Genomic DNA, 10,086 nt, shown 5'->3' on the forward strand with positions numbered 1-10,086 from the left:
TTCAGGCTTGTTTTAAATGAAATCAAAATATCCTCTCTGCATCAATGTTCCTGACACACATATTTAGGGATATAGAGGAATCAATAAAGTTATGCTTTAAAAGAAGGATTATTAATCTATTTAATATGGATTGTTAGAGGTGGAGACAGCAAATTTTGAAAGCAGGCAACAAACTGGTTTCTTTGCATGTCTTAGAAGTAATTGCAGCAGCTAGCCAGTAGACGGCAATGTTTGACAAACACCCGAATCCAAGAAAAATAATTTTGCTCTGTTGTGTTCCGGTGCTGCCTGTGTAAAACTAATTTCACACCAACCACCATACTAAACACTGGGAATGCCAAAGCTTTGTCTTTTTCCCCAGTGAACTGTGAGCAATGCATGCAACTCTTCCAGATAATCCCTTAATCATATTTAAAAATGGGAATAGTGGCCGGGCACAGTGGCTCACGCCTATAATCCCAGCACTTTGGGAGGCCGAGGCGGGTGGATCACAAGGTCAGGAGATCAAGACCAGCCTGGCCAACATGGTGAAACCCCGTCTCTACTAAAAATACAAAAAATTAGCCGGGCGTGGTGGCGCGTGCCTGTAGTCCCAGCTACTCAGGAGGCTGAGGCAGGAGAACTGCTTGAACCCGGGAGGTGGAGGTTGCAGTGAGCCGAGATTGTGCCACTGCACTCCAGCCTGGGTAACAGAGAGAGACTGCATCTCAAAAAACAAACAACCAACCAAAAAAACGAATAGCTTCTTCTCTTTTTCTCAAAATCCATGTAGTAGGCAGGGGCCTAGGCCAGGTGTGTCCTGAAGGCCTTTGTAGATCAATGAATCCTAACACTGGTAAACTGGATTATCTTAAAATAGAAGCTGTAAAAGGATCAGTAGCTCTACAGTGAGGAAGAACAGAATGAATGCCTACAAAGGCATTAATAACTGTGTGTATTATCAAACACTGTTTTTATAATACTATTTTTGAAATCTCAGAAAATGTGCATTAAATTCTAAAATTCTAAAAATCAGCCAAAACCAGACAAACCTAAAACCATAATGGGATACTACTACACATCTATTAGAATGACTAAAATTTAAATAGATATACTGCTTTTTTTAATTTTTATTTTTCTTAAAGACAGTGACTTGCTATGTCACCCAGGCTAGGTAAAGTGGCACAATCATAGCTCACTGAAGCCTCAAACTCCTGGGCTAAAGCAGTCTTCTTATTTCTGCCTATTAGTAGCTAGGACTAGAGGCACATGCAACCACACCCAGCTATTTTTTAATTTTGTTACAGACAGGGGTCTTGCTATGTTGCCCAGGCAGGTCTCAAACTCCTGGCCTCAAGCAATTGTCCCACCTCCACCTCTCAAAGTGCTGGGATTACAGGTGTGAGCCACCATTCCTGGCGCTATATGTACTACATTTACATACACACACACACACACACACACACACACAATACCAAGTACTGCTGAAGATGAAGAACTACTGGAATTCTCATATGTTGCTGGTGGGAATGCAAAATGGTACAGCCAGTTTGGAAAGCAGTTTGGAATTTCTTACAGAGATAAAACATATGCTTACCAAAGAACCAAACAATCCTACTCCCAGTACTTACCTTCACTCAAGAACATTTACACAAATGTTTATACCATTAGTCACAATTGCCAAAAAATGAGAACAGCCCAAATGTCCTTTAGCAGGTAAATGAATAAACAGACTATAATACATTTATAAACCAGAATATTATTAAGCAATAAAAAAAGAAACAAACTATTGATACATGCAACAATATGAATGAATCTCAAATGTGTTTTGCTAAGTTAGTGTTTCTCAACCTCATTATTGTTTTAGGCCAGATCATTCTTTGTTGTAGGGGGCTGTCCTAAGCATAGGAGGACTTTTGGCAGCCTCCCTGCCTCTTCCCACTAGATCCATGTTGCACTTCCCCAACCCACCTCGTTGTGGCAACCAATAATGTCTCCCGAGATTGCCAAATGTCTCCTGGAGAGGCCAAGGTTTTTCCCAGGTGAGACCCACTGTGCCAAGCAAAAAGAGCCGACTTCAGAAAGTTACATAGTGGATGCTTCCACCTATGTAACATTCTGGAAAAGGCCAAACCGCAGAAACAGAAAACAGCACAGTGGCTGCCAGGCATTAAGGCCAGGAAGAAGATTTGACTACAAAGGAGTAGCACGGGGAATTGTACAAGCCAGAATCTTGTTCCACATCTTGATGATGGGTGATGCATTTGTCTGTGCATTTGTCAAAACACATGGGTCTATCTACCTTAAAAAGTGAATTTTGGGCCAGGAATGGTGGCTCACGCCTGTAATCCCAGCACTTTGGGAGGTTGAGGCGGGTGGATCACCTGAGGTCAGGAGTTCGAGACCAGCCTGACCAAAATGGAGAAACCCTGTCTCTACTAAAAATACAAAATTAGTCGGGGGTGGTGGCACATGCCTGTAATCCCAGCTGCTCGGGAGGCTGAGGCAGGAGAATCACTTGAACCTGGAAAGCAGAGGTTGCAGTGAGCTGAGACCGCACCATTGCACTCCACCTGGGCAACCAGAGTGAAACTCCGTCTCAAAAAAAAAAAGTGAATTTTACCCTACATAAATTTTAAAAATGAATTTTATAAACCCATAAAACACTACTTTATCTCTTTTTTTTTTTTTTTTTTTGAGACGGAGTCTCGCTCTGTCGCCCAGACTGGAGTGCAGTGGCACCATCTCGGCTCACTGCAAGCTCCGCCTCCCGGGTTCACGCCATTCTCCTGCCTCAGCCTCCCGAATAGCTGGGACTGCAGGCGCCCACCACCACGCCCAGCTAATTTTCTTGTATTTTTAGTAGAGACGGGGTTTCACCGTGTTAGCCAGGATGGTCTCGATCTCCTGACCTCGTGATCTGTCCGCCTCAGCCTCCCAAAGTGCTGGGATTACAGGCATGAGCCACCGCGCCCGGCCCCAACACTACTTTATCTCTTAAGTGATATAAACATCATAGGAGAGATTCCTAAACTTAAAAAGAGTACTACTTAATTCAGCATTGAATAACAAAGTTCTGAATTTTCACATCAAATATCAAATAAATTAATACAGAAATGATAAAATATGTAAACAGTACTGCAAGGTTTAACTAAAGTTCTCTATCTGTGAATAACTGGATATCTGTACATACAGGATAGTTTTTAAAGACTTTATAATAGTTTACTTACAGTAATTATTTCAAAAAAATGAATTTATTGGATCTCTTAAATTAATTTCTAAATAAAAATGGAATTTCCGGGCCGGGCGTGGTGGCTCACACGTGTAATCCCAGCATGTTGGGTGGCTGAGGCAGGCGGATCACGAGGTCAGGAGTTCGAGACCAGCCTGGCCAACACAGTGAAACCCCATCTCTACTAAAAATATAAAAATTAGCCAGGCATGGTGGCACGCACTTGTAGTCCCAGCTACTCGGGAGGCTGAGGCAGGAGAATTGCTTGAACCCGGGAGGTGGAGGTTGCGGTGAGCTGAGATCAGGCCACTGCACTCCAGCCTGGGCAACATAGCGAGACTGTCTCAAAAAAAAAAAAAAACAAACAAGGAATTTCCTGCTGAGTGCGGTGGCTCACACCTGTAATCCCGGCACTTTGGGAGGCTGAGGGTGAATCACTTGAGGTCAGGAATTCAAGACCAGCCTGGCCAACATTGTGAAACCCCATCTCTACCAAAAACACAAAAATTTGCCAGGCATGGTGGCAGGAGCCTCTAAACCCAGCTTCTTGGGAGGCTGAGGCAGGAGACTTGCTTGAACACAGGAAGCAAAGGTTGCAGTGAGCCCCTGTTGAGCCACTATACTTCAGCCTGGGTACCAGAGCAAGACTCCATCTCAAAAAAAGAAAAAAAAAAAGGAATTTCCAATCCATTTCTAAATGGAAATGAAACTTCTAAACATCTGCCAATACAGAAAACAGTGTTTTCTTCATGCTTCTTAGAAAAACATGTGATCCATAAACTGGGTGTAATGGATCATGCCTGTAATCCCAGCTACTTAGCAGGCTAAGGTGGGAGGATTACTTGAGGCCAGGAGTTCGAGACCAGCCTGAGCAACACAGCGAGACCGCATCCCCCACCTCCATCTCTGAAAAAATAAATACATACACACATAAAAAGAAAAATATGTGATATATCTTGCTAAAATAAAATAATTAATTTTTGCCTGTACTGACATTTTCACTTCATTTATATGAATTTTCCTGTAACTACCTATATAGGAAAAACCTCAGAAAATGTGAAAAAAAGAAGTAGTTTTTTTTAATAACATAAAATTTTAAAAATTAACTCTCAAAGTACTGCTTTAGTAAGTTGGAAATGACAAGAATTCCAGTCATTATTTCCCCTCACCAGAGCATAATAAATTCCCCAGCTCACACATCATTGGCTGGAAGAATTGTGGCCCTAAAAATAAAAATTAAAAGTACAACTAACGATGAAGAAAGTTGGGGGCGAGGGCCCAGCTGGGAGTTGAGCTTAATACTGTGGGAGTGGTAACTGCACATCAAGACTTTCTCACCACTCCCCAGGGAGATGTAAAATATATGATTAAGGGGACAAAAGACGTTCCAAGCTTGACTCCCAAGACTGCTCTCCTTTGAGTTATTATAGACTAGTGACCGCAGTTTGGCTAGCTCTCTAACTGAACCCTGAAACAAACAGGAGTTTTATTTGTGGTGGGTAAATGTAACTGCTAGAGGCTATTGGTTCTTGATAGTATTATATGTCACGTTTTGGATAAAGTACTTTTTCTAATACAGAAAAAGTCATTTGATGAGTATAAGAAAACTTTTTAAAAAGATGGCAGAACAACCACAAACAGGTAGAATCAGATAGTATATAATGAATTTTGTATGAAAGGAAATTCAGCACTAAGCCAGTAAATTGAAGAATATGGTTCGTTGGTTCCTGTTGAAGGGACTACAAAGATGCTGGGAGAAATAAGATTTACTAACAGTTTACTTCCTACAGTGTTGAAATGGAAATAAGAAAGGCCTAGGTTTGGGAATCCTGGGTCCTACTTATGAGCCTGAGAATCACAAGAATCAATACAGAATCATCTCAAGGAGTTGTGCCATAGCTGGGCTCACTGGACTAATTATGTAAATAGGATGCTTTTGGAGTGCTGTGTTTGGAAAAGAAGAGATTAGTAGCCATACACGAAATCAAATGATCTTTGCTATCATCATCCGCTCCCCAAGGTTTTGTTTGTTTGTTTGGGTTTTGTTTTTTTTTTTTCAAATTCTGTGAGTTGTAAAAATAATCTTGTAAGGCCGGGCGCGGTGGCGCACGCCTGTAATCCCAGCACTTTGGGAGGCCAAGGCAGGCAGATTGTCTGAGCTCAGGAGTTCGAAACCAGCCTGGGCAACATGGCAAAACCTTGTCTCTACTAAAAATACAAAAAAATTAGCCGGGTGTGGTGGCACGCACCTGTAATCCCAGCTACTCAGGAGGCTGAGGCAGGAGAATCACTTGAACCCAGGAGGTGGAGGTTGCAGTAAGCAGAGATCATGTCACTGCACTCCAGCCTGGTGACAGAGCAAGACTATCTCAAAAAAATAAATAAATAAAAAATAAAAAAAAATCTTGTAACATTTACTAAAAGAAGAATGATTTCTTCATGACAAGAGCAATTAAAAACACTCCAAAATGGGTTTCTTTAACCATTTTTTTGGCTTGTTTGTTTACACTTTGTTTTTCAAAATTTTATTAACTAACTCCAAAGTTCAAAGTCCATCATCAAACATTAGTAAGATTCAATCTTCTGCTCTATATAATGGAGATAACACCACATACCAAGGTTTTTGTGAGAATCAAATGATATGGAAACTATAAAATAGTAACCATATTTAAGGAATTATTTATGTAGGTACCAAATATATTTTCTTTGTTATTGAAATGAATTTGAGATACAGATCCAATGTTCAGCTATGCAATGCATATATTTACATAATCTTTAAACTTATTGTGTGTGTGTGTATATATATATATCTTTAACCTTAATCATATTCAGTGTTCAGCTATGCAATGCATATATTTACATAATCTTTAAACTTATTGTGTGTGTATATATATATATATATCTTTAACCTTAATCTTATTCAGTGTTCAGCTATGCAATGCATCTATTTACATAATCTTTAAACTTATTGTGTGTGAGTATATATATATATATATATATATCTTTAACCTTAATCTTATTCAGTGTTCAGCTATGCAATGCATCTATTTACATAATTTTTAAGCTTCTTGTGTGTGTATGCACATATATATATATACATATACATATATCTTTAACAAAAGGAAACCTATCTTTTGAGAATTTTTAAGAATCAGTTTCTTATAATGGAAGAAGTAGAATATCATTTGGAATAGGTTATTAAACGTCATGGCTACAACTAGCCCAGATCTTCAGAGCTCCCTAAATCCCATCCCAAATTTCAATTTGTAGCTAGTAAAAATCACATATTATGAGGGATAGCTGTTGTCCCTAAAGACCACATAAACTATGGTTTCCTATCGGAAATGACCGAGACTTCCAGCACTTTTAAGAAAGCATGTAAAATAAACCATTATCAAATTTAAATCTAAATATTATAACCCTAAAGAAAAATCAACTTCACAGATTTTAGAAAAATAATAAAACTTATTTTTGTGCCACAATTTCCCAGGAACTTAATCTTGGTTGAAGGATGTTTGCTAAGGATGGATGTTTGTTATACTATTTGCTCAGTAAAACAATTCCCACCAGCCGGCAGTTACAGCCTTTGTGGCTCCAGTTTTATGTAGCGAGTTATATTTAAACTACCCTAGCAGCTACTGAAAATGCCATTCAGGAGCAACCTGAAAGCTGTTCCCAGGGCCTAGTCTGTGTTCCAGGTGAAAGAGTACATCAAAGACATCCTTCCAGAAATGATGATAACTACATTTCCTTAGGGATAGTTAAAATTCTGCTATGGATAATCTGAATTATTGCCAGAAACCCTAGGATTTATGGATAACAAAAATAAAAAAAGAGATTAATATTTGCTCACTTTTGAAAACATATTTTAGCTTTTATGTATATTTTGTGCTAGAACTCTAGTGCTCTTTTCTACCATTATTGAGTCAGAAACTAGTTATCCAGAAAATGTATTCACACTTCAGCTACTAAAATCCCTCTTTTTTGTGTGCCTAAACACCTAAATGCTAGTGGCAAGGCCTTGTAGGTATAGATCCAAGCCAATAAAGCCGGATTAAATTTTCCCTTATCCCAAAGGACGTTGTCACTGCATTGTTTGAACATTTGGACACTTTACATTGGGTCAAAAGGCTTACAGCCTGCTTGATTTCATCCAGATGGACCATTTTGAACATAAATGAGTAGGTATAGGACACAAAAACATTTAATTAAAAAATTGTTTGAGCTTAGATAAGCACACATAAACAATAGGAATCATAGCTCAAACTTTATTCTTGGAATTGCTAGTAGAACCATGAGGTTACAGGTGGCACCAGTAATTCTTTGCACAAACTAAAGAACATTTCGCAGAAATGTTTAAGGACAGCAACTTAAGGGAGAGAAGTGACATTCAGTCCTACCCTCAGGGATAGATGGTTGTATGTTAATAATTTTCAGTCTCCTTTTTTATATCTCCGAGTTTTTATTAAATAATTCTTAAAACTACTTAACAATGGGATATTGACATTTGTGGTAAATTGGGATTAGTTACTACTTTCTGGACAGCATTTGGAGAGATACTAAATGGTGTGTCAAGATCTTTTTAAACTACTATAAGATGTTTAGAGAAAGAAATGGCGTTCGATTTGGCAACACATGCACTAAAATTGGAACGACACAGAGAAGATTAGCATTGTCCCTGTGCAAGGATGACATGCAAATTCATGAAGTGTTCAATTTAAAAAAAAAAGAAAAAAAAGAAATGCATAGTTTCCAGAGGACAAACACAGTGATGCTCTTATATTTTAATTTATTTCCTTCTTTTCTCTCTCGTTTTTTTCCTTCTTTTCTCTATTCTTTTTTTTCAAAGTTAAAAATAAGCATTTGGGCTTTTTTTTTTTTAAAGCTAAAACTAGTGGATACAGTCAGAGTAGGCCCACTGTTCTCTGTCTTCTCTCTTCCATGACAGTTGAATATCAAATGTCGTGAACTAGAACTCACTTTACTTGGATAATGGAAATTCTAGATCTTTTAATCCTGGCCTCCAAATCCTTACCTCTTTAAAAAAAAATGTGTTTTATGTAAACATATGCACACTATCATGTGCCCAAGGATATAGGCCTATTTTTCATCCTGTTCTCTTCAAGTCTTTTTAGTGCTTTATGTCAGCCATTTAAGAGGAAGTCCTTGAACATAGTGTCGCTTTCTGATTTAGACATGCATTTGTTCTTTTAACATCTTTGGCAATCTACTTATATATAGATTACTACTACACTGGGGCACATATTATCGTCAGTTTTTCAGAATTATAATACCATTTTCTGCCTAGGTTCTACACTCAGCTCTTCGGTTCAGTACTTTTCAAGGATTCTCCCCACCATCCTCAGTTTTACACAATATATATTAGGAAGACTGTAGAAATGTTTCTCAGATGTATTTTCAATAACTTGCTTTTATTGGAAAATAAATATCGTCAGCAATCCATTGAACCCACTAGTCCCTGTTTGGAAGAATGTTTTTAATGCTATGTAATAATTATGTTTCAGAAAAGTAGAGAGCTGAGGATAATTGCTCCCTCTAACTCTTGAGACTTGCTAGTGCCAATTCTTCTGATCAATAACACTATTTAAAGGGATATATGCACTTTGTTGCCCGGTGTGGTAAAACTGTGAGAGATATTAGAATTTTCATATTATAAAAGGAGAAACAGAATCATCAAACTTAATGCCCTGAGGTAGTACTGATGCAAAAATATTTCAGATAAACTAACTACTCGTGGCCAATCCAAATCTATAAAATTTCTTTTCTTTTAATTTTTCTTTTTTTTTTTTTTTTGAGACGGAGTTTCACTCTGGTTGCCCAGACTGGAGTGCAATGGTGCGATCTCGGCTCACCGCAACCTCTGCCTCCCAGGTTCAAGCAATTCTCCTACCTCAGCCTCCCGAGTAGCTGGGATTACAGGCATGCACCACCACGCCCGGCTAATTTTGTATTTTTAGTAGAGATAGGGTTTCTCCATGTTGAGGCTGGTATCGAACTCCTGACCTCAGGTGATCTGCCCGCCTCGGCCTCCCAAAGTGCTGGGATTACAGGCGTGAGCCACCACACCTGGCCCTTTTCTTCTAATTTTTTAAGAGCACTTTTTGAGCTAGATTTAAAAACGTGCTATATTTTATATCCCCTTTAGAAATTTTAAACATTTTCAAATGGCAATCTTTGGTATTCTATATGCTATTTCAGTATATAATTTATCATTCCCAAAAGAAAAATGTGTTGATTTTATGTTTTAACTGGAAAATTGAGTTCTGAGACATTAATGGAACTTTGGATTTAAGAAGCAATAAAAACAAGAAACTGATTTGTGTGCAAGGCTAATGCTCTTACTTGAAAATTGTTTGTGATCTGGAAAAAAAAATCTCAAAAGTGACTATTGTTGGATATTTTTCTTTATACACATAACAAGGTTTAAAGGATAATTATTATATGGAGTTTTTCAGCTTCAAGGCTAGCCTCTGAATGTTTGCGGATTCCACAGATCTGCAAATAATTAGCTGACAATGCTGGAATGCAGAAACAGGTCTGTCAGCAGCATTGCTGTTAAGCACTGAGGGAGAATCAAAGGCCAGCAGAGGCACAAATGAACTCACTCAGGCAAAGACCTCAGTCTCTCCTTTATCTACACTCCATAGGTAATGTCAAAAAAGTTTCTCAAATATCTATATGGACTGAATTAAGGAATAACTTAAGAATCTTGTACTTACATAAAAGTCATCTTGTCATTTAACCTGAACATTTTAAATGATTGCATTTTCATGACTACCAAAATATTTGTCCACTCTAAGAGAAACTTCACTGGGTAGAGGTACAATATTCTCAATGCATAATTTTTAGTAATT

At 38.3% G+C, this 10,086-nt stretch overlaps 1 non-coding gene across 1 annotated transcript; it reads left to right on the forward strand.

Moving 5' to 3' along the window:
• Positions 1-7,827: 7,827 nt before the first annotated feature.
• Positions 7,828-7,934, forward strand: LOC129035883 (U6 spliceosomal RNA). Its single transcript, XR_008502377.1, has one exon. It is a non-coding gene; the product is annotated as a U6 spliceosomal RNA (small nuclear RNA).
• Positions 7,935-10,086: the final 2,152 nt, after the last annotated feature.

Source organism: Pongo pygmaeus, chromosome 3, assembly GCF_028885625.2.
Source record: "Pongo pygmaeus isolate AG05252 chromosome 3, NHGRI_mPonPyg2-v2.0_pri, whole genome shotgun sequence".
Lineage (NCBI taxonomy): Eukaryota > Metazoa > Chordata > Mammalia > Primates > Hominidae > Pongo > Pongo pygmaeus.